We start from the raw sequence: 26556 nt of genomic DNA, 5'->3' as shown, positions 1-26556 counted from the left end.
TGCCACTCACTGGGCCACACACACCCCACTTGACTGGCATCGGTTGAGCTCCCTTTTGAAAAAGAAAAAGATGCTTTGCATGAAGCACTCTCAAAAATACGCGTGCCTTTCCCGTCCCCTGGCTGACCCAGGGGAAGAAAAGTCCTCTGAGAGCCATGACTTGTTCATCTTGGTTCTTTTAGAGACACAGCGAGGGGACTCCAACCACAGTCTCCCTCGTTTCCACTCACTGGGCCACACACACCCCACTTGACTGGCATCGGTTGAGCTCCCTTTTGAAAAAGAAAAAGATGCTTTGCATGAAGCACTCTCAAAAATACGCGTGCCTTTCCCGTCCCCTGGCTGACCCAGGGGAAGAAAAGTCCTCTGAGAGCCATGACTTGTTCATCTTGGTTCTTTTAGAGACACAGCGAGGGGACTCCAACCACAGTCTCCCTCGTTTCCACTAACTGGGCCACACACACCCCACTTGACTGGCATTGTTTGCCCACCCCCTTTTGAAAAAGAAAAAGATGCTTGGAATGAAGCACTCTCAAAAATACGCGTGCCTTTCCCGTCCCCTGGCTGACCCAGGGGAAGAAAAGTCCTCTGAGAGCCATGACTTGTTCATCTTGGTTCTTTTAGAGACACAGCGAGGGGACTCCAACCACAGTCTCCCTCGTTTCCACTCACTGGGCCACACACACCCCACTTGACTGGCATCGGTTGAGCTCCCTTTTGAAAAAGAAAAAGATGCTTTGCATGAAGCACTCTCAAAAATACGCGTGCCTTTCCCGTCCCCTGTCTGACCCAGGGGAAGAAAAGTCCTCTGAGAGCCATGACTTGTTCATCTTGGTTCTTTTAGAGACACAGCGAGGGGACTCCAACCACAGTCTCCCTCGTTTCCACTAACTGGGCCACACACACCCCACTTGACTGGCATCGTTTGCCCACCCCCTTTTGAAAAAGAAAAAGATGCTTGGCATGAAGCACTCTCAAAAATACGCGTGCCTTTCCCGTCCCCTGGCTGACCCAGGGGAAGAAAAGTCCTCTGAGAGCCATGACTTGTTCATCTTGGTTCTTTTAGAGACACAGCGAGGGGACTCCAACCACAGTCTCCCTCGTTGCCACTCACTGGGCCACACACACCCCACTTGACTGGCATCGGTTGAGCTCCCTTTTGAAAAAGAAAAAGATGCTTTGCATGAAGCACTCTCAAAAATACGCGTGCCTTTCCCGTCCCCTGGCTGACCCAGGGGAAGAAAAGTCCTCTGAGAGCCATGACTTGTTCATCTTGGTTCTTTTAGAGACACAGCGAGGGGACTCCAACCACAGTCTCCCTCGTTTCCACTCACTGGGCCACACACACCCCACTTGACTGGCATCGGTTGAGCTCCCTTTTGAAAAAGAAAAAGATGCTTTGCATGAAGCACTCTCAAAAATACGCGTGCCTTTCCCGTCCCCTGGCTGACCCAGGGGAAGAAAAGTCCTCTGAGAGCCATGACTTGTTCATCTTGGTTCTTTTAGAGACACAGCGAGGGGACTCCAACCACAGTCTCCCTCGTTTCCACTAACTGGGCCACACACACCCCACTTGACTGGCATCGGTTGAGCCCCCTTTTGAAAAAGAAAAAGATGCTTTGCATGAAGCACTCTCAAAAATACGCGTGCCTTTCCCGTCCCCTGGCTGACCCAGGGGAAGAAAAGTCCTCTGAGAGCCATGATTTGTTCATTTTGGGTCTTTTAGAAACACAGCGAGGGGACTCCAACCACAGTCTCCTTCGTTGCCACTCACTGGGCCACACACACCCCACTTGACTGGCATCGGTTGAGCTCCCTTTTGAAAAAGAAAAAGATGCTTTGCATGAAGCACTCTCAAAAATACGCGTGCCTTTCCCGTCCCCTGGCTGACCCAGGGGAAGAAAAGTCCTCTGAGAGCCATGACTTGTTCATCTTGGTTCTTTTAGAGACACAGCGAGGGGACTCCAACCACAGTCTCCCTCGTTGCCACTCACTGGGCCACACACACCCCACTTGACTGGCATCGGTTGAGCTCCCTTTTGAAAAAGAAAAAGATGCTTTGCATGAAGCACTCTCAAAAATACGCGTGCCTTTCCCGTCCCCTGGCTGACCCAGGGGAAGAAAAGTCCTCTGAGAGCCATGACTTGTTCATCTTGGTTCTTTTAGAGACACAGCGAGGGGACTCCAACCACAGTCTCCCTCGTTTCCACTCACTGGGCCACACACACCCCACTTGACTGGCATCGGTTGAGCTCCCTTTTGAAAAAGAAAAAGATGCTTTGCATGAAGCACTCTCAAAAATACGCGTGCCTTTCCCGTCCCCTGTCTGACCCAGGGGAAGAAAAGTCCTCTGAGAGCCATGACTTGTTCATCTTGGTTCTTTTAGAGACACAGCGAGGGGACTCCAACCACAGTCTCCCTCGTTTCCACTCACTGGGCCACACACACCCCACTTGACTGGCATCGGTTGAGCTCCCTTTTGAAAAAGAAAAAGATGCTTTGCATGAAGCACTCTCAAAAATACGCGTGCCTTTCCCGTCCCCTGGCTGACCCAGGGGAAGAAAAGTCCTCTGAGAGCCATGACTTGTTCATCTTGGTTCTTTTAGAGACACAGCGAGGGGACTCCAACCACAGTCTCCCTCGTTGCCACTCACTGGGCCACACACACCCCACTTGACTGGCATCGGTTGAGCTCCCTTTTGAAAAAGAAAAAGATGCTTTGCATGAAGCACTCTCAAAAATACGCGTGCCTTTCCCGTCCCCTGGCTGACCCAGGGGAAGAAAAGTCCTCTGAGAGCCATGACTTGTTCATCTTGGTTCTTTTAGAGACACAGCGAGGGGACTCCAACCACAGTCTCCCTCGTTTCCACTCACTGGGCCACACACACCCCACTTCACTGGCATCGGTTGAGCCCCCTTTTGAAAAAGAAAAAGATGCTTTGCATGAAGCACTCTCAAAAATACGCGTGCCTTTCCCGTCCCCTGGCTGACCCAGGGGAAGAAAAGTCCTCTGAGAGCCATGACTTGTTCATCTTGGTTCTTTTAGAGACACAGCGAGGGGACTCCAACCACAGTCTCCCTGGTTGCCACTCACTGGGCCACACACACCCCACTTGACTGGCATCGGTTGAGCTCCCTTTTGAAAAAGAAAAAGATGCTTTGCATGAAGCACTCTCAAAAATACGCGTGCCTTTCCCGTCCCCTGGCTGACCCAGGGGAAGAAAAGTCCTCTGAGAGCCATGACTTGTTCATCTTGGTTCTTTTAGAGACACAGCGAGGGGACTCCAACCACAGTCTCCCTGGTTGCCACTCACTGGGCCACACACACCCCACTTGACTGGCATCGGTTGAGCTCCCTTTTGAAAAAGAAAAAGATGCTTTGCATGAAGCACTCTCAAAAATACGCGTGCCTTTCCCGTCCCCTGGCTGACCCAGGGGAAGAAAAGTCCTCTGAGAGCCATGACTTGTTCATCTTGGTTCTTTTAGAGACACAGCGAGGGGACTCCAACCACAGTCTCCCTCGTTTCCACTCACTGGGCCACACACACCCCACTTGACTGGCATCGGTTGAGCTCCCTTTTGAAAAAGAAAAAGATGCTTTGCATGAAGCACTCTCAAAAATACGCGTGCCTTTCCCGTCCCCTGGCTGACCCAGGGGAAGAAAAGTCCTCTGAGAGCCATGACTTGTTCATCTTGGTTCTTTTAGAGACACAGCGAGGGGACTCCAACCACAGTCTCCCTCGTTTCCACTAACTGGGCCACACACACCCCACTTGACTGGCATCGGTTGAGCTCCCTTTTGAAAAAGAAAAAGATGCTTTGCATGAAGCACTCTCAAAAATACGCGTGCCTTTCCCGTCCCCTGGCTGACCCAGGGGAAGAAAAGTCCTCTGAGAGCCATGACTTGTTCATCTTGGTTCTTTTAGAGACACAGCGAGGGGACTCCAACCACAGTCTCCCTCGTTTCCACTCACTGGGCCACACACACCCCACTTCACTGGCATCGGTTGAGCCCCCTTTTGAAAAAGAAAAAGATGCTTTGCATGAAGCACTCTCAAAAATACGCGTGCCTTTCCCGTCCCCTGGCTGACCCAGGGGAAGAAAAGTCCTCTGAGAGCCATGACTTGTTCATCTTGGTTCTTTTAGAGACACAGCGAGGGGACTCCAACCACAGTCTCCCTGGTTGCCACTCACTGGGCCACACACACCCCACTTGACTGGCATCGGTTGAGCTCCCTTTTGAAAAAGAAAAAGATGCTTTGCATGAAGCACTCTCAAAAATACGCGTGCCTTTCCCGTCCCCTGGCTGACCCAGGGGAAGAAAAGTCCTCTGAGAGCCATGACTTGTTCATCTTGGTTCTTTTAGAGACACAGCGAGGGGACTCCAACCACAGTCTCCCTGGTTGCCACTCACTGGGCCACACACACCCCACTTGACTGGCATCGGTTGAGCTCCCTTTTGAAAAAGAAAAAGATGCTTTGCATGAAGCACTCTCAAAAATACGCGTGCCTTTCCCGTCCCCTGGCTGACCCAGGGGAAGAAAAGTCCTCTGAGAGCCATGACTTGTTCATCTTGGTTCTTTTAGAGACACAGCGAGGGGACTCCAACCACAGTCTCCCTCGTTTCCACTCACTGGGCCACACACACCCCACTTGACTGGCATCGGTTGAGCTCCCTTTTGAAAAAGAAAAAGATGCTTTGCATGAAGCACTCTCAAAAATACGCGTGCCTTTCCCGTCCCCTGGCTGACCCAGGGGAAGAAAAGTCCTCTGAGAGCCATGACTTGTTCATCTTGGTTCTTTTAGAGACACAGCGAGGGGACTCCAACCACAGTCTCCCTCGTTTCCACTAACTGGGCCACACACACCCCACTTGACTGGCATCGGTTGAGCCCCCTTTTGAAAAAGAAAAAGATGCTTTGCATGAAGCACTCTCAAAAATACGCGTGCCTTTCCCGTCCCCTGGCTGACCCAGGGGAAGAAAAGTCCTCTGAGAGCCATGACTTGTTCATCTTGGTTCTTTTAGAGACACAGCGAGGGGACTCCAACCACAGTCTCCCTGGTTGCCACTCACTGGGCCACACACACCCCACTTGACTGGCATCGGTTGAGCTCCCTTTTGAAAAAGAAAAAGATGCTTTGCATGAAGCACTCTCAAAAATACGCGTGCCTTTCCCGTCCCCTGGCTGACCCAGGGGAAGAAAAGTCCTCTGAGAGCCATGTCCACATTGTCAGTGGACAGACACGTGTGCTTATCTGCCAGCAGACCCACAGCAGCACTGAAGACAGGTTCCGAGAGAACGCTGGCTGCAGGACACGACAAGATCCCCAAGACGTACGTGGCGAGCTCAGGCAATTTATCAAGATTGGAAGCCAAGAATGAGCAGGGCTCAAGTTGCACATTAATGGAATCGATGTTTCCTTGCATATACTCATATATCTGTGTGTCCTCTTTTTCCTTGTCCAGCTCTTTTGTTTTCGCATGAGTATATGTCCTTGTCACTTTCCCATGTGTTGTGAGTTGTTTGTGACCTTTTGGACACCTTTGAGGGTGTTTTCTAGGTGTTTTTCTGTATTTGTGATTGCCTGCCATTGTTTCCTATGCAGTTCGAGTTCGGTTCGTCGAACGTTCGACGAACCGAACTCGAACGGGAGGTCCGTTCGGCGAACCAACCTCGAGCCGAACCGCGACCGGTTCGCTCATCTCTAGTGCAAAGATATTTGCAGCACGTCTGCCTGCATTGCACACTCAAACTCATTGTTACTAAGCCATTATACTAGCAAACAATGAGGAAACTTAGTGGCATCCTAAAAGTGGCTGTTGGACTTCCATTAGTGTCCCACTGGTGCTAAGCTATTTCTAGCACCTCTGCATGACACCCTCCTGCTCTGTTTTTAATAAGCTATAATAATAGCAAAAAATGCTGCCATTTAGTGGCATACAAGAAGTGGCTGTTGTACTCCATTAGTGTTCCACTGTTGCCAAGCTATTTCTAGCACCTCTGCATGACACCCTCCTGCTCTGTTTTTAATAAGCTATAATAATAGCACAAAATGCTGCCATTTAGTGGCATACAAGAAGTGGCTGTTGGACTTCCATTAGTGTCTCACTATTGCAAATCTATTTCCAGCACCTCTGCATTGCACACTCAGACTCATTGTTACTAAGCCATTATACTAGCAAACACTGAGGAAACTTAGTGGCATCCTAAAAGTGGCTGTTGGACTTCCATTAGTGTCCCACTGGTGCAATTCTATTTGCAGCACCTCTGCATGATTTTATAGCAAACTCAGGGAATTCCTTGCTGCATTTGATCATTCGGAGGGATAGAAAGTGAGGCTTCCTTTACTGTCCTGGTACCCACAGAACACGGCCACTGTACCCACCTGTCCACTTTTGCCACGCTATTTAATTTGCCCAAAGAGCTGACTCTTTTTCTGCCTTCCTAAAATTGTCTGTAATACTAAGTTAGTGTTCCTTTGCTGCCAAGCAAGGTACAACACATGTGCATTCTACACTCCTTTCCATTTCTGGAATGCAATTATTAAATGCAGGTAGTCCAGCCAATCTGTGACGAAGGTGCAGGTGTGGATATAATGTAGCCTGCATCCAATGTTGGTTTTCTCGATGTCTGACAGCTCAACAATACCATCTGTTTCCACTTCCAAAACAAGTGATGACCTGCCAATCACACTCCCTGTTGCGTGTAAAGGGGTGGAAGTTCAATGTGAAAAAGCATGTGAGACTGCTGTCCCCACAGTCACAGAGGATGAAGAGCACGCAGATGCACTTGATGGGGCAGGCGGTGGTTGTACAGGCACGCTAGGCCGCATTGTAGCACAGTGAAATTCACATTGCGACTTATGCTTCATTTTAAGTCGTGTACAGGGTGGGCTCCCCAGTATGCAGCAAAACCAAACAACAGGAAAAGGACTCTAGGCAGTTGGGTTGATAAATGATTGTTTAACTTTACCAAAACAAACAATAAGAACCATGCATACAATTTAAATAATTGAACAATCTATTCTGTTGCCTACTACCTGCTAATCCCTCTGCGTAGCAGTAATTGTGTATTTGTGCGTGTTTGTGTGTGTGTGTGTGTGCGAACACGACTTACCAGTGGCGCATCACAAGAGCTTCCCAGTTATCTACCTAAACATAGACAAAACACATTACCCCCCCCTGAATACCCTTGTTAGCTGAAGCCTCACAGATAAGGCAGATGATAACAGTGTGAATGCAAACCACACAGCTCTGCAATACAGTCATGGAAATCTTGAAAATCAACAGTCAATGCAAACATGTGTCGCTGTCCCTCTATGATTTAAACTGTACGTGACAATTTGACAGTGCAGAGGCAGCAAGTCTTATTGTCTATAAATAGTCCGCCTACCCAGAACAGATATGTGTTTTGCTAATAAAACAAAGTGTTGCATGCCCGCATTATTGTCTGGGCACAGCCTACCGTACCCGGGTACTGTGATGTCCAGTTGCCATAAATACAGACTTTACGCTCCTCTAACGGTAAGCAGTATAGACAGCACCGTAAGAATGTTGGTCTGTGGCACAGGATGCTGCTCACTGCCGTTACGGTACTCCTCACCAAACTCCAAAATGACTCCCCTCACAATTGAACAAAGTGTTTCCGCAGTGGCTCCTTGCTGTAACACACACCTTTAGCTTTTCCTTCTGTTCATAGACAGCATCTCCAAGTCCACACCCGAAGAGCAATTTCTCCTCCACGTCTAAGTGTGGAGAGGCAGCTAGTGCGCATGCGTGTGCCGACTTACCCCAGCCGCAGCCTAACTACAGTGTTTCGCCTGGTGAGTATGCTCAGCCTGACTGTGCCATTCCTGAGGCTAAGTCTTCATTTCAAGATACAGCGCATGCTCCCACACTTAGTGCGAAAAGCCTCTTTGCACAGGTACTTTCATTCCGTGCCGGGTCTAAGTCCTGTTTTGTGCCTAGACACCATGCTAAAGCTGATAGTCTTTTTTCAGAGACTGTATTTCATGCTACAGAGCATGCTCAGGCACTTACTGCATCAGAGACTAGGTCCGGTAATGAACTCTTTGGCCCTGCCCCTGATGTGGGGGGCCCATATAGACCACAGGGCATCAGGTGTCCTGACGATGTGGCCAGGCCACTCCCAAATGGCTTGCAGAGGCCCGCCCCTATGACTTGTCACCTCATTATTGATGGTCAGACGATGACTGGTGAGGTGTTTGTGTCGTGGCAGCCATGAGGTCATTATTGAAATTGCGGTTCCAAATAGGACACTAGTTATGCCACTCATGACGTGTCACTCTGCTTTTGTCTCCAGGAGGTGCATTGTGCTCCACCCTGGTTTGGGGCGGACCCAGGTTATAAAACGGGCTGGAGCCAATAAGGAGGTGCGCAGTCTTCTATTATGCTCCAAAAGAGCACATCTCCATGTGTTGAACCCATTGCGGCTTTAGGCCAGAGGTAGGCAGGGATAGGGCGTCGATGCAGGCCGCCACCACAGTTGGTAACGCAGAACGGTTAAGACCAGCTCCTGTCCTACAAGTCCTGCTTGTGCAGCCCAGTGGCGTTAACAGGCATGCTGCTGCTGATGCGTCTGCTGTCCACAGGTGTGGCCCCAATGCACACGGTCAGCGTACTCAATGGCCCCTGTGATGTTAACAGGGAGTTCCTGGGCTGGGTGGGCGTGTGGACCCTGTGACGCTAACAGGGCTCCCAGTCTCCAGATCCGAGTGGCGTCTAACTCGGTTCAGGCTACTATTAGTTTCATAGCCACACAGCTCTGTATCCTCCACCTAACCTTCCAGTTGCCAACCTCTCCTTTTCCATCTGGGAGCACGGTGGACATTGACTGCTGATGGGGATATATACCTTTCTTTTTCTTTTCTTATTAATTTTCGTTATATAGCGGTAACATAGTATATACCACCTTATCCAAATCTGCCAGTCCCACCGTAACAGATGGCGTTTCTTCAGCAAATGTTACTTTTGCTTAACCACCAAACCCACGGACAAAAACTTTTTTCCCCTTTCCAACACACCTGTTCCCCTTTCCACCAGCATCTGTCCTTTTTCAACTCATTTTGTATATGACCAAAAGTGCAACTCTGCAGGGACACCGTACTCAATGCCATCTCAGCACAGCAGCCAGCCCTCGGTCCCTCAGATGTGGACAAGTAAAAGACCATTTCCTCCTATCCATGACAAAGCGTTGAGATTCACTCTGTGTAGCACTGGTGTTTAGTGGAAAAGCAGATCTAAGATTGCGTACCACCTTCTGCAGATACTCCTGTATACGTGCGTCCCTTTCTATGGCAGGAATTATTTCGCCAAATTTTGTCTTGTACCGGGGATCTAACAGTGTGGCAACCCAGTAGTTAGCATTACTTCGAATTCGTACAATCTGAGGGTCATGTTGTAGGTAGTGCAGCAAGAAGGCGCTCATGTGTCTTGTGCATCCAGGAGGACCAAGTCCTTGGTGTGTTGGTGGCAGAGAGGTGAGAATCGTGCCTCCTTCCTCTGCCCTCTCCCCCCAACCTCGCACAACCGAAATGTGAGCAAGCTCTCACTCATCTGCTGAGTCTTCCATGCCTATTGCCAGTTCGTCCTCCATTTCTTCATGGGCTCCTGCACCTTCCTCAACAATTTTTGCTGATACTATGCGCCCTTGTTAATCCCTCTCCCCCACCATGACTGCCACCTAGGTGCCGCTGACCATCTGGACCTCGTAGATCTTGTTATCCCTTCCGCATATGACTCCTCCTGTACTTCCTCCCCTTCCTCTTGTCCCAACACCTGACTCAGAATAATGCTTACAGTGTGCTCCATCATGTAGATGACCAGAATTGTCACGCTGACAATGGCATTGCCAGTGCTAAACATCTTCGTCGACATTTGTAAACTGTGTAGAAGGGTGCATAGGTCCTTGTTCTGACACCACTCCAGCAGCGTGATCTGCACCACCTCTGGATAAAGTTAGCCCAGGCTATATGTCATAACGTATTGCAGCAGGGTTCGGCGGTGCTGCCACAAACGCTGCAACATGTCAGGATTCAAATTCCTGCGTGTCGGCACATCGCATTTCAGGCGTTTAATCACCAGACCTAAAGACTTCTGGAGCGACGAAAGTTGTTGAGCTGCTGTGTGCGAATGATGGAAGTGAGCACATAGCGAGCGTACCCGCTGCACAAGGCCATGTAGGCCGGGATGGTGTTTTAAAAATTGCTGGAGAATTAGATTCAACACGTGAGCCACACAAGGCACGTGTGTCACATTGTCACGGCGAAGGGCCGCACCCATGTTTGCATCATTGTCACACTCGGCTTTCCCTGGCTGCTGGTTGAGTGGAGACAACCATTGATGAAACTTGGTCTCCAGAGCTAACCGTCCACAACTTCTCAGCGGTGTGACTCACATTTCCCATACATTTCATGCCAGCATAGTAAGGAGGAGGTGTGTGGTTTTCCTTGTGCGCAGTTACAAGGAAGGGTGCCCTGACCACACAGGGTTTGGGCATAGGTGAAGGACCCACACGAGGTTGAGGAGGCAGAAGCAGTGTATTAACTTCTACATACAGAGGAAGGATTGATACAACTCGTGGGGACAGCAAGACTTGTACAGCAGACCCTTCTCCATCTCTCCCCATAGTAACCCATTGCCCAGTCAGCGACATGTAACGCCCCTGTCCATGCTAACTGGGCAAAGTATCTGTGGTGAAATGCACCCTGTCACACAGTTTCTCAAAGAAGCGGTGATGTTTGGTGCGACATTCTGGTGTAGCGCGTGCACGCCTTTGTTGGAGAAGGAGTGGCGCCTGGGCATCGGCTCTTGGGGCACTGCGATGGGAATAAGGTCTCGAAAATCCTCGGTTAAAAAGGTTGGAAAGGAAGCATTTTGGTAGCCAACAGTTTGCAGATGCTGAAAGTCAAGCTCTAAGCCATGTCATGCCCTTCTAAAAGCATGTAAAACACAGCAAGGGGACTCCAACCACAGTCTCCCTCATTTCCACTAATTGGGCCACACATACCCCACTTGACTGGCATCAGTTGACCCCCATTTTCAAGATGAAAAAGATGCTTTGCATGAAGCACTCTCAAAAATACGCGTGCCTTTCACCTCCCCTGGCTGAGCCAGGGAACGAAAAGTCCTCTGAGAGCCATGACTTGTTCATCTTGGTGAACGTTCGTCTGTCTACATTGTCAGTGGACAGATGCGTGTGCTTAGCTGTCAGCAAACCCCCAGCAGCACTGAGGACACGTTCCGAGAAAATGCTGGCTGCGGGACACAACAAGATCCCCAAGGTGTATGTGGTGAGCTCAGGCAATTTATCCAGATTGGAAGCCTAAAATTAGCAGGGCTCAAGTTGCACAGTAATGGCATGGACGTTCCCTTGCATATACCCATATCTGTGTCTCCTCCTCTTTTTCCTTGTCCAGCTCCTTTGTTTTCGCATGAGAATATGTCCTTGTCACTTTCCCATGTGTTTGTGTTTGTTTTGTGAGTTGTTTTTCACCTTTTGGACACCTTTGAGGGTGTTTTCTAGGTGTTTTTATGTGTTTGTGATTGCCTGCCATTGTTTCCTATGCGGTTTGAGTTCGGTTTGTCGAACGTTCGCCGAACCGAACTCGAACGGGACCCCCGTTCGACGAACCGAACTCGAGCCGAACCACGGCCGGTTCGCTCATCTCTAGTGGAAACAGAAAAAAATAAAGATTACAAAGTTTGTTCAAACAAATAATTCTTACAATGATACAACAAAATTATACAGAAGTGAGCATAGATATCGAAGATAATTTTTTTGAAAAGATATATATATATATACACATACATACATACAGGAGTAGATCATGTCTAGAGTGAACAAGTCAAAATTACAGGTAATATCCGCCACAGGCGAATCAGCAGGTATATTGAAATAGGAAAAAAGGCATTGGAGAGTGGAAAAAGGGGGTAGAGCAACTGGTATCAGCATAGAGTGTAAGGAAGAGAGGAGTAGGGAAAGACGGGGATTCAGCTATGAGGAATAGAGTGTTGGAGTAAAGCAGGTATACTACCTGTCACTAATAGTTCTGTATTGCAGGGAGAAAGCTGAGAAAAATATAAGAATATATATATATGGAACCAGAAATACCAAAAAGATATACATAATGGAGTGGAAATAAAGATAAATAAAAGTTACCTGTGGCAATAAAGTAGTGGAGGGATTGAATACATAGTATGAATGGGGTATCAGGGACGCCTAGGGCATGTTATCTGTGTATAAATAGGAATAAGCGAGTCAGCCCAATTCATAAAAAGGAAAAAGAGGTCTGGAGGATATAATCTTACCTGAGCCTGTGTGGACGCCGGCGCTCACGTGCCTTGGCTGTATGGGACGGCTGCTCTCAGCTGTGTCATGGTGCTTTAAATGCAGAGGCAGGTGGGAGGGGAAATGACGTCACAGGCCCACATGGTCCGGCCCCATGTGGACGTGTGATCAGGCCATTGGCGTCCAGCGCATGCGTGGTGGTAGGGGATTAGGAGGGGAGGTGACGTAACGCGCCTGCGTGGTCAACACCCCCATGTGTGTGAATGTATTAAATCGCGGATAAAGAGGTGACGCCACACACATGCGCAGACATCACCTCATCTATACGCGATCAGGAGAGGATGTACGAGCAGAAGGGGCCGGGCTGTGACGTCCCGCGCGTGCGCGGTCCTCATGACCGCCCCCGGTTTACAAGGAAGGCAGGTTGTCATGGTATGTGCCTGACGCCGCGCGCCTGCGCGATCGTCAGTGTGGAGTCTGATGAGAAGTCTAACAGGACAGGGAAAGGACGAAAATGCCCTGAGCTGTCATAGACTATGGGGGGAAAAAAGTGCTTGCCCTGGTGTAGGAGTGATGGCAAAGTGTCATCATACCACACCCGGCAAGAAAGGGTATGACAGGAAAAAAGGGGGGGCAAAGGGGGGCACCGCATAATGGTGTGGTGATCCTTAATATCCCTAATGTAAACATAGTGGGGGCCTGAAGCTGCACTGATTTGCAGTCGTCCAACTCACACTAAAAGGAGGCAGGGGGGAGGAAAAAAGGGGGGAGGAAAGTAAAAGAGTGGGAATGAAAAGAAAGCTGAAAAGGGGAAAGAAAGGGGGAAATAATGAAGGAAGGAAAGTGCCGTACCAGTCTTAAGGGGTTTCCCCATTCACTAGCACCTCACTCTCAAATAAGTGTGAACGCCCCTTTTTTTCTATTGTCTAAGATTGTGTCGGCTGCTGCACCTGTAAACACTGATGTCGTCTGACATTTTTGCATACGATGATCAGACAAGTAGTAACATCATCTCTAGAGTGACAAACTCTTCTGAGTTTCTTAAAATCCCTGCAAAGGAACTTAGAACACGAGACTTGGAGAAGGAGAAGAGGAAACTTATTTCATATGATCTACACTGCACCACTTTGGCAGAGTATTTTCGCCAGAACAAGATTCCGAGGGGCCTTAGATGTCACCAAAAATCTACACTATTTTCTGATAACGAAGATTATTGTAAAAAATTTCAAGGCATCCTGAACAAGTATCCACTTGACATTATTACCTTGACTGTGGAACATCTCCAGATCGCTATCCAGGAATCCAACGATAAAATCTCAGCAATTGAAACTCAACTGGCCACTACCCTCTCTACGTCTGAACTACAGAATCTGAAAACCCAGCTCGACACAACCCTTGAGGAATTCAAGAAGTCCCTACAGGAGAAAAAAGACAGAAATTTCAACGCGATAACACAGATTATCTTTCCAACAGGGTTTACCGCTGGAACTAACCCACTGATAATAGGTCATGGCGACGTGGCCCTGGTACACGAAGACAGGACTCGGCCAGCTCTGGAAGCAATTCAAGCACCAGTGTACGTCCAGCTCCCCTTTTTTTAGAGAAAGGACAGAGAAAAAAACGCGGAGAAGGAGGTCATATCATCGCACCTACAGACAGGATCACACGCTCCCAAGTAAGACACCCAATTTAATCATTAATATTTCTGATTATACTCTGTCTCATGCTGAAATGTCGCTATTAAACAAGGGTCTTACTTTTTGCCCAACACCATCTTGGGACACTTTTGAATTAGAATGTGACCTACAGAGATTCTATAGAAATATCAGACTGAAAGCCCACTTTGGTACACAGTCTAACACAATACCTCAGCCTAGTATCACCCCTGAGGTCCCCCAAACAACATTTTGCCTTGATCAATTGGGTCTGAGGAATAAGAGCAACTTTATGCCACCTCATACCAATCATGCAGTCGAGGCATATATTAGTCTAATTTAAAAAGACATTAATCACCTTATTCCTGACTATAAAGTAGGGAAATATCCCACACACAACAATCTAAGTGAAGTTGAGAGGCAGGCACTCCATTCTATTCGTAATAATTCGAGTATAATAATTAAACCAGCTGACAAAGGGGGAGGTATAGTTATTATGAACAAATCAACCTACCTTAATGAAATTAGAAGACAACTATCAAACACCAATACTTACACTAAAATACCTCAAGACCCCACGTTCAGAATCCAACGTCTTATTCACAATGTTCTCTCTCACTTTGCAACCAAAAGGGTCATCGACAATAAAACCGTTACATTTCTTACTAATTCCCATCCAATTACTCCAGTTCTCTAAATCTTACCAAAGATCCATAAATCGTTACAGAACCCTCCGGGACGCCCTATCGTGGCTTCCACGGACTCAGTGTTAGCACCTTTATCCATCTTTCTAGAAAAATTCCTCACGTCATTTGCCAAACAAACCAAATCTTTTATACTAGATACAGGTGACTTTCTGACTAAGATTAAAAGTTGAAATCATATACCCCCTGATAGTATCTTGGTGACTATGGACGTGAATAGCTTATATACTTCCATTATTCATGACCTCGGGATAGATGCAGTAAAATCTACACTAGAAGGATCTGATATAGCTGAAGACACTAGGGACTTATGCCTACAACTACTTAATATTGTCTTGAGGGAAAACTTTTTTCTTTTCGGGGATTAATACTTCCTTCAAATTCGTGGAACTGCGATGGGGTCCAATGTGGCCCCCATGTATGCTAATCTGTACATGAATGCCTTCGAGGTACCACATGTATACCCTCACCCTCTCTTTAATAATATTATTTGTTGGTATCGTTACATTGACGATATTTTTTTCATCTGGAACAATGACACAACCATCCTGGAAACTTTAATCAGTGACCTTAACTCTATCAGAGAGGAACTATCCTTTACTCATACCCTCAGTCACACAGAGGTAGTTTTCCTACACACCAGAATCTCCAAAAATCAATTAGGCAAATTAAGCTCTGACATCTATACCAAACCGACTGACTGTAACGGACTACTCTCTTTCAACAGCTGTCACTCGAAAGCCATAAAAACTAGTTTACCAAGATCGCAATTTACAAGGGTACGCCGAATTGTTATGGATAAGGAGGTTCTACCTCTGCGTTTAAATGACATGTCACAAAAATTCCAGGAGCGTAATTATCCTCTTACGCTATTAAAACAAGAAAGAGAACGATCCCTGAATTACAGTGATTCAGCCACTGAATCTAAATCACAATTACAACGGATTCCATTTGTACACAAATATCATCCCATAGTACCTAAAGTACAACATATCATTAAAAAACATTGGATGTGCTTTTTTCAAGAGGGGCCAGAGATTGACCCTTTTGATCCACCACCCCTTATGTGCATAAAAAGATCCCCTAATTTACGAGATCGCTTAATTAGAGCTGATATAGGCTCGATTCATCGCAATCCATTCCAAACCTTTTTAGGTACGAAACGAACAGGGACTTTTCCCTGCCTCAGCTGTGCAGCTTGCTCCAACGTTATCAAAGGTAGCTCCGTAACCCACCCCAGAACTGGCAAATCCTATCCGATTAAAGATTTTTATACTTGTGACTCCAACTTTGTCATATATGTAGTTAAGTGCCCATGTGGTTTATAATATGTAGGGGAAACTACGCAACATGTGCGAGATAGGATTGCCAGCCATAAATCTACATTACGTTGCAATAAAACTTGGCTCCCAATTCCATATCACTTCAAAGAAGCTCGACATTCAGTTTCTCAATTGAGATTCCAAGTTTTAGAAAAAATAGAACGCCCACGACGTGGTGGGAACCACATACAACTGCTTAAACATAGAGAGAGCTACTGGATTTATACTCTGCATACATTAACTCCGTTTGGCCTGAATAGGGAAATTGAATGGTCCATGTAATTTATGTCTAACATATTGTTTATCTTTTCTGACAGACATGAATGTATGATCTACAATAAAATGGATCCTCACTCCTCTGCTCCTCTATCCCGTCCTGATGGGTAAGACTGGTACGGCACTTTCCTTCCTTCATTGTTTCCCCCTTTCTTTCCCCTTTTCAGCTTTCTTTTCAATCCCACTCTTTCTTTCCTCCCCCCTTTTTTTCCTCCCCCCCGCCTCCTTTTAGTGTGAGTTGGACGACTGCATATCAGTGCAGCTTCAGGCCCCCACTATCTTTACATTAGGGATATTAAGGATCACCACACCATTATGCGGTGCCCCCCTTTGCCCCCCCTTTTTTCCTGTCATGCCCTTTCTTGCCGGGTTTGGTATGATGAGACTTTGCCATCACTCCTGCACCAGGGCAAGCACTTTTCTCCCCCCATAGTCTATGACAGCTCAAGGCATTTTCGTCCTTTCCCTTTCCTGTTAGGCTTCTCATCAGACTCCACACTGACGATCGCGCAGGCGCGCTGCGTCAGGCACATACCATGACAACCTGCCTTCCTTGTAAACCGGGGGCAGTCATGAGGACCGCGGGACGTCACGGCCCGGCCCCTTCTGCTCGTGCATCCTCTCCTGATCGCGTATAGATGAGGTGATGTCTGCGCATGTGTGCGGCGTCACCTCTTTATCCGCGATTTAATACATTCACACACAGGGGGGTGTTGACCACGCAGGCGCGTTACGTCACCTCCCCTCCTAATCCCCTACCACCATGCATGCGCTGGACGCCAATGGCTTGATCACACGTCCACATGGGGCCGGACCATGTGGGCCTGTGACGTCATTTCCCCTCCCACCTGCCTCTGCATTTAAAGCACCATGACACAGCTGAGAGCAGCCGTCCCATACAGCCAAGGAACGTGAGCGCCGGCGTCCACACAGGCTCAGGTAAGATTATATCCTCCAGACCTCTTTATCCTTTTTATGAATTGGGCTGACTCGCTTATTCCTATTTATACACAGATAACATGCCCTAGGCGTCCCTGATACCCCATTCATACTATGTATGCAATCCCTCCACTACTTTATTGCCCCAGGTAACTCTTTTATTTATCTTTATTTCCACTCCATTATGTATATCCTTTTTGGTATTTCTGGTTCCATATATATATATATATTCTTATATTTTTCTCAGCTTTCTCCCTGCAATACAGAACTATTAGTGACAGGTAGTATACCTGCTTTACTCCAACGCTATTCCTCATAGCTGAATCCCCGTCTTTCCCTACTCCTCTCTTCCTTACACTCTATGCTGATACCAGTTGCTCTACCCCCTTTTTCCACTCTCCAATGCCTTTTTTCCCCATTTCAATATACCTGCTGATTCGCCTGTGGCAGATATTACCTGTAATTTTGACTTGTTCACTCTAGACATGATCTACTCCTGTATGTATATATATATATCTTTTCAAAAAAAATTATCTTCGATATCTATGCTCACTTCTGTATAATTTTGTTGTATCATTGTAAGAATTATTTGTTTGAACAAACTTTGTAATCTTTATTTTTTCTATTTGCACTCTATTTTCACAACAGACTCTGTGAACAAGGCCTGTGGCCGCAACGTCAGAGCAATTTTCTGCCTTTTAGTTCATTTTCCTTTGCAAGGATTTTTTTGAACTTTCAATAAATTGACACATTATTTATATTTAACTGAGTGTGCAGTGTACTTCGATACGGGTTTCGAAGTGACAGTCGGGTGCGAGTTACCGTACCCGTTCCCGCTCGGGCAGCCTGAACCTGGACTGGGGTCAAGGGGTGCTGCCCACTTTTTAGGGGCAGCATCAGGGCTAGGTTGCTTGGGTGGGAGAGCGGAAGACGTCCGTCCGTCTGTGGTTAAAAATGTTTTATATGTGCAACGTGAAAGTGACCTGAAAAGAATGCTTATGTTTTAAATGTTTACCGTTACATGTTATTTATATTTTCACAGTTTTGAAAAATAAAACCAGTGATGGACGGGCAGCCCGCGTACGGTCTGCATTTCACCAAGGTGGAATGTGGCGCCCTGGATTAGCCAGATAGAACACACACACCCCCACCCCCCCAAGACAGTAATATTAGCCAAACACAAAACCTTTGTTGCCTCCCTCCAGGGTCTGATGTCCACACCAAGTGGGGCGGAGCCAGGCAGTTGGCCCCACCCACCGAGAAGTTCACAGGCCTGGAGGCGTGAAAAGGTCAGTTCAGGAGGTTGAAGTCAGAGGAGTAAAGTGGAGAGTGTCTGGCTTTGCGGCCCAGGCACTGACAGCAAGGTTGGCAGACGGTGGTGGCCGTCTGCAGGAGTGGTGGATCAACGCGGAACCGTAGGACTGGGGTCGGGCGGTGGCCCGCCGGTACCGACCGGGGAGCGAAGTGAAGCTAGCACACACAGGCAGGGCCATCGGACCCCGACTAGGCTTGGAGCCGCCGTCAACAGTCAAATCCGAGTGTGACAGGAACTCCAGGGGTTTCCTAACAACCAAAGACCCGTTAGAAAGCAACCGTCCACACCGTGAGGGTATACAGCCACCGCCACAGGCTAGAGACCCAAGGGCCAGCACCTGCGGGCAAAACGGGCTCCTCCGGCATCCATACACCGGGGAGCGGACTACCGTTGGGGACCCATTGTACTCAAGACAGTACACAAAGGTGCAGGGAGAGACAGCCGCCGTCACCTGTCCGGGGAGAGACACTGCAGCCGGCTGCGGGACCTGTCCATCCAGCCGTTTGGTTTACCGGAGACTTTGTGCATCAATTGCTGAGTGAATACACCCGTGCCATCTGGCACTGCGCCGCACTGCCCCTGCAACCCTGCACCTCACCGACCCTGCCTCCCCGTCACACCACCGGGCCCCGGGACCACCAACCCCTACCCACGGAGTGGGAAAACAACATCCCAGCTGCTCCCTACCATCGCTCCCGGGATCCCCGTCACCAGCAGCGGTGGTGCCCATCTTCATCACAACCCGTGGGTGGCGTCACGGACTAAATCCCCAAACAAACCACCCCCTTTTCAGTCACGGGCGAGGAGCGCCGCTTGAGTCCCCGGATCCGGCCCACCGCTCGAGCCACTGAGCAGCAGCAGCAGCGCCAGACCCGAGCGTTAGCGAGCGCAGCGCCCCGCCGCCCGCGACATGTACATGTGTAAAGGCCCTGTCACACACAGAGATAAATCTGCGGCAGATCTGTGGTTGCAGTGAAATTGTGGACAATCAGTGCCAGGTTTGTGGCTGTGTACAAATGGAACAATATGTCCATGATTTCACTGCAACCACAGATCTGCCAAAGATTTTTGTCTGTGTGCGACAGGGCCTTAAGTCAAAGTGCGGAAAACGTCTTGCGGACAGATGAGAACAAGATAGAGCTTTTTGATAAAGCACATCCTTCTACTTTTTCGCAGAAATGAAATGAGGCCTACAAGGAAAAGAACACAGTACCTACAGTCAAAAATGGTGGAGGTTCAAAGATGTTTTGGGGTTATTTTGTTGCCTCTGTCATTCAGTGTCTTTATTGCGTGCAAGGCATCATAAAATCTGATGATTTACAAAGAATTTTGGATCGCAATGAAGTGCACAGTGTCAGAAAGTTAGGTTTGTGTCCTAGCTCATGGGTCTTCCAGCAAGACAATGATCCCAAACATACTTCAAGAAGCACCCAGAAATAAATGGAAACAAAGTGCTGGAGAGTTATGAAGTTGCAGCAATGAGTCTGAATCTAAATCCCTTTGAACACCTGTGGAGAGATCTTAAAATTGCTGTTGGCAGAAGGCAGCGGTTAAATATGAGAGACCTGGAGCAGTGTGCAAAACAAGTATGCCGCCCCGGGGCCGGCTGCTGAGCTGCACGGATCTGTGCTCGTTGGTGGGTGGCTCGAGCTCCTCATGGACCTGGGGGTCACGTCGCTCTGAAAGGGGGGTTGGCGCTACACGTAGGGACTTTGGTGGGGAGGTCCACGGCCGGAGCCACAGTTGTTTGTAAGGGATTTGAGTTCGTGACGCTACCCACGGGTTGTGGTGAATGGATGGACACTGCCGTTGACTAGGCTCCCGGGAACGGTGTTGCGCAGCTTGGTGTTGACCCCTCAGTGGGTACGGGCATGATGGTCCCAGGGCCCGCGGAAGGTGCTGAGGCGCGGGATTGGATGCGTACTGGCATGTCGGTGCGGTGCGGCGCAGAGCGCGGCCCGAAGGCGCTGTTGTACTCACTATTGCAAACATGCTGGAGTCTCTCGTAAACCAAACAAGATGGTGAACGGTGCCCACAGCCGGCTGCGGTTTTCCCCTTATCAGGTTGGTCGTTTCCGCCTTTCTCCTGCACCTAATTTATGTTGAAATGTCGACTCCTATGCCTGAGCAACGGTAGTCCGCTCCCCAGCTTGGTATGTGCCAGGAGAGCCCTTTTTGCCCGCAGATGCTGGCCCGTCGGGTCTCTATGCCTTGGCGGTGGCTTTACCCTAATAGTTGGGCTGTTGTCTTCAGTCGGGTCTTTTTTGGGAAAGGTCCTAAAGTCCAGTCCTCAATCAGCTGATTTGACTCAGCCCGGTTGTTTCTGGGCCTCGTACTGGGTCTGAGTACCCCTCCTGGTGCTCCGGTTTCCAATTGGTTCCCCGGTTCGGTACCGGCGGGCCACCGTCCGTCCCCGGTCCCTACGGTTCTACCAGCTGTAATCCCAGCTCCTGCAGGCGGCCACCACCATCTGCCTCTTTGCCAGAGGTGACTGGACTCCAACCCAGACACATGGTGTAGACTATGGCAGACCTGGACACAGGTCTGCCCTTGAACTTCACTCCACTCCACTCTACTGTCCAAGCTCAACTCGACTTCACTCTTTTTTTCTGCCTCAGGGCCTGTGAACTCCTCGGTGGGCAGAGCCAACCGCCTGGCTCCGCCCCTCTGGTGTGAACATCAAACCCGGAGGGTGGTGATAAGGGTTTTGCAGTTTGGCTGCTGTTACCTTACTAAGGGGGGTGTGTGTGTGTAGGTGCCTACCTGTAACCACCTGGCTAGTCCAGGGCATCACACAAGAATGGTCCAAAATTCCAGTTCAGAGGTGTAAGAAACTTGTTGATGGTTATACGAAGCGATTGATTGCAGTTATGTATTCCAAAGGGTGTTGAACCAAATATTAAGTTGAGGGTGCCAACAATTTTGTCCTGTCCATTTATGGGGTTTTGTGTGAAATTATGTCCAATTTGCCTTTTTGTACAGAGTTTTTTTCTGTTGTTCTAATACACACAAAGGAAATAAACATGTGTATAACAAGACTTGTAAATGCAAGAATTTTCTGGGAAATAGTTCATTTTCTGTAACGATTTCAAAAGTGCCAACACTTTTGGCCATAACTGTAACATAACATAATAAAAATATCATATAATATTTAATAAATTCATAAATATGGAATCTTAAATAAAATGCAATATAAAATAATAGGCATACCATAAAATAGAAGACCCCACAGGAGTAAAACGCCCAAGGACTCTGACATACGTTTCGCTTAAGGCAACCTTATGAAAGCCATAGTATGTATGAAACATAAATGAAATGATACATGGTTTTCTAATTATTTTAAAAATGCAAATCTGAAAATTAGGATGTGCATTTCTTTTCAGCCCCGAGTCAATATTTTGTAGGACCAACTTTCTCTGCAAATACTACTGTAAGTCATTTGGATTATGTCTTTAGCTTTGCACATCTAGAGTTTAAAATGTTTGCCCAATTTTTCCTTATAAAAGAGCTCCATCTCAGTGAGTTTGGATAGAGAGCAGCTGTCGTTTTAACCATGTTGGCTAGCAAAATAGGGCGGGAGTACATGTCAATTATATATATTTTTTTACAGTGACTTCCCTTGCCAATCACAGCCGTGCCACTTCATGGCTGTAATGGAGCCAGAAGTGCCCACACTGGAAAAGCTTGCTGATTGGCTGCTGTGCAACCTTTGAACAAGCTTTATTCAGATGACAAACTCGAACAGGAACTGGACATACAGGAAAAATTCTGTGTTCGAGTCCAGGACCCAGACACCTGGTGTTCGGTATAAATCCCGAACTTACAGTTCGGGTTTGATCATCCCTACTCATAACATGCTCATAACATACTGTTCCAACACTAAAATCAGACTTTTCCTTTATTGATTCTAGATCAATCTTCTCATCAGGTATTGATCACTATATGCATTGTCTCATCACTACTATACTGACATGTTTCTTCAGCGATTTTTTTTTTTTAAACTCTTTATTTATAAACAGGCCTCAACAAAACAAGGGCTAGCAGACATAAGCCCATTATGTATAACAATAAGGGCAAGCAAACTGCATGTACAGTAGCAAATCAAAATATTCTACCCCCGCCAAAAAATCGGTCTGTACATTTTAATATTTAAGTAAGGAGATTTGGAAGGATAGTGAGACACCTGCGAAAAACCAGGCCCCACTAACATTAGGGGAAGAGACCATCTGAGAAGAATATAGGAGGAAGAAATAAAAAAAAAAACAAAAAGGAAGGGGAGAGGGAAAAGAAAGACAAAGGAGGGTGGGGGGAAGTGGGAAACAGAGCTACAGGGGAAGCCAGAGAGGATGGGGAGGAGGGAAGAGCCAGCACCTCCAGGGGGGGAACCCCATCAAGACCAGGCTGTCAACATCAATCAGCCAACAAGGGGGGCATAATCACTGGAAAACTTAAATTCCAGCCAGGGAAACCAGGTTCTATAGAAGAGCTCATATCTATCATAGAGCAAGGTAGTCAGAACCTCCATTCGCAGTAGATCATTGACCCTGGAGGCCCATAGGGCCAGAGTGGTGAGAGCATCAGATTTCCATTTCAGGGGAATGTACGACCTAGCCGCCATCAGCAAGAAACGCAACAACTATTTTTTTGCACTAAAGCTGGTGTCACACATAACGACGACGACAACGACGTCGCTGCTACGTCACCATTTTCTGTGACGTTGCAGCGACGTCCTGTCGCTGTCGCTGTGTGTGACATCCAGCAACGACCTGGCCCCTGCTGTGAGGTCGCCGGTCGTTGCTGAATGTCCAGCTTCATTTTTTGGTCGTCACTCTCCCGCTGTGACACACACATCGCTGTGTGTGACAGTGAGAGAGCGACGAAATGAAGCGATCAGGAGCCGGCACTGGCAGCTGCGGTAAGCTGTAACCAGCGTAAACATCGGGTAACCAAGGGAAGACCTTTCCCTGGTTACCCGATGTTTACGCTGGTTACCAGCCTCCGCTCTTGCTGCCAGCGCCGGCTCCTGCTCTGTGACATGTGGCTGCAGTATGCATCGGGTAATTAACCCGATGCATACTGTAGCAAGGAGAGCAAGGAGCCAGCGCTAAGCAGTGCGCGCGGCTCCCTGCTCTCTGAACTGTGACATGTAGCTGCAGCACACATCGGGTTAATTAACCCGATGTGTGCTGCAGGAGAGCAAGGAGCCAGCGCTAAGCGCGGCTCCCTGCTCTCTGAACTGTGACATGTAGCTGCAGCACACATCGGGTTAATTAACCCGATGTGTGCTGCAGGAGAGCAAGGAGCCAGCGCTAAGCGCGGCTCCCTGCTCTCTGAACTGTGACATGTAGCTGCAGCACACATCGGGTTAATTAACCCGATGTGTGCTGCAGGAGAGCAAGGAGCCAGCGCTAAGCGCGGCTCCCTGCTCTCTGAACATGTAGCACAGCGACCTTATGATCGCTGCTTCTGCTGTGTTTGACAGCTAAGCAGCGATCATAACAGCGACTTACAAGGTCGCTGTTACGTTACCGAAAATGGTGACGTAACAGCGACGTCGTTGTCGCTGTCGTTTAGTGTGACACCGGCTTAAGAGACCAGGGTCTCTGAAAGTTGTAACAAGAATAACTACAGACCCAGGACCTGGGTAGTACCAGTTACATGTCTGATCACCTCACCTACTCCATCCCAAAACCGTCTCAAAACTGGACAGGTCCAGAAGATGTATACAAAATCCCCCACCTCCACCCCGCATCTCCAGCAGCTGGGGTCCACTCCGGGGAACATCCTATGCAGTCTGGAAGGGACCCTGTACCATCTTGCCAGAAGTTTGAAATTAGATTCCTAGGGCCTGGAGGTTATTGAGGTTTTGTGTGCCAACAGCAGGACATTAATCCTTTGCGCGTCCCATAGAGATAGTCCCAGGTCACGTTCCCACTGCAGTAGGTATCCAGGAGGGGCCGTACACCAGGGAGATGGAGCCACAACACCCACTCTCCTAAGCAAAGATTTTCAAGCTCAGTAAGGTGGCCGGTGAATTACTCATTAGTCCAGTCAAAATATAAAAAAAATCCGTTACCCTGAACAAATTCCAAGAAAGTGTTTTATTTTTTTGTTTGGTAGTATTACTTGTAGGGAAAAACATACTAAGTTTACCAAGATAGGGTTACCACAAAGGGTCCAAATGTGACATCAAAGAATATGGCCGCCAAAGCTGTAAAATGTTAAAGGCGGCTCGCCTTTCAGTGTCTATCATATTTCTTTTACAACTACTACTATTATTATATTTATTATTTAATGATTTATGAATGACTTGCATGTTGTAAGGCGTACTGATCAGAACTGGGCAGGCCTGGGTTACGACCTAGTCATCGAGCAAGCTCTGATGTGCTCCCTAAAAACTGCAGGTGGACTCACCAGAGGAAGTGGAATGTCCAAACATCAGAGGGCCTTGTGGACTCTGTCTGTGTCAGTGTCCTCTTCCTACAGCGATGCAATGCAGGGTCTAACTCGCCAGAGCTTTTTCACCAGTGAACAACACAAGGAGGCAAGAACGTCAAGGACGAGAAGAGATCGTGAAGACCTGGAGATAATTGCAGATAAACTCGAGACCTTTTCACCTTTCTCTGATGAAGTGTCTCTTCGCAACATTATCACCGGTGTCAATGCAAATAAGGATGTGAATGTCCATAACCTGTTCACCGTTGGCAGAGAAATAGTGGTAACAATGGAGGGTCAATCACTGTTTTCAGTTAAGTACAAGCGGTCAATGAAAGCCAAGACCCTGGCATCCAGTGAGGCAATTGACGTTGCTAAGGAAAAAACAATAGACCCCGCTCTTTTGTTCCAAAGTTTTCTTGTGGTGTCTCAAACTGCTGATCTTCCCCTTGATAAGGTAATGGCCTATGAACTTTCACCATACCCACCATCCCTCTGAGGCAAAACATCTCTTACGCAAACCAAACAAAGCACAACTGATGGCTGCTATAAAAGAACAGATTTCAGATGTCACAGTACTCAAGGATGTACCAGAAGTGGAACATTATGTTCTTGACGGAGGTTCTCTTCTACATCGACTGAAGTGGTCAGAAGGAAAGACATATTGTTCAATCGCTGAAGACTATGCATCTTTCACAGTAAAGCACTATGGTAAAGCTACGATATTATTTGATGGTTACATTGGAGGACCAAACACTAAGGACATTACCCATCAGCGTAGGTGTAAAAATCTAACAAGTAACAAAGTGAACATTGCTAAAGGAACGAAATTTGTCGGGAAAAATGACTTCCTTTCGAATGTGGAGAACAAACAGTCTCTTATCAATCTCGTTTCACAGAGCATGAATGACAGAGGTTGCCATGTAATACAATCAGAGGGGGATGCAGATGTGGAGATTGTTAAGGCATCAGTGTCAATGTCATCCAACAAAAGTACTAGTATCATTGGCGAAGATATAGATCTTTTGGTGTTGATACTTCATCACACGTCAACCAGCAATGGCAACAAGTTTTATTTCTACTTGGATAAAGGTAGTCCTGCAACAGTATATGACATTAAGGTTATAAAAACATAGCTGAGATTGAAGATGCTGGGTGTAAAGCGATGATGGCCTTGTTCGGGGGCAAACCTGGAGACAATCTGTCTGCAATGAGGTATTCTACTTTCTGCAGAAAAGTTGGTTCAGCAAAAATCTTTGTTACACCTGAACGACTGCCACCGACCTCCTCTGCAACGAAGTATCATGCCCTTCGGAGTTACCTCCAAGTGATGCTTTGGATGGACAATGGTGAGGCCATGGACACTACTGAATGGGGATGGGAATTGCAGAACAACAGTCTAGTTCCAGTGATGATGGATACTTCACCCATGCCAGAAACACCTGAAAATAATTCACTGCAATTGTTCTCGTGGTAGTAGTACACTTCGGTGCACTTGCAAAAGACACGGACTTACCTGTTCACGGGTATGCGGACCATGTCAAGAAGGGCATTGTGACAATATGAGTGAGGAAGTAGTGTCTGATGATGAAAATAGTG

The sequence above is a fragment of the Anomaloglossus baeobatrachus genome, chromosome 9 (genome assembly GCF_048569485.1).
Source record: "Anomaloglossus baeobatrachus isolate aAnoBae1 chromosome 9, aAnoBae1.hap1, whole genome shotgun sequence".
Taxonomy (NCBI): Eukaryota; Metazoa; Chordata; class Amphibia; order Anura; family Aromobatidae; genus Anomaloglossus; species Anomaloglossus baeobatrachus.
The sequence above is the reverse complement of the archived record's forward strand: the minus strand, read 5'-3'. Positions refer to the sequence as shown.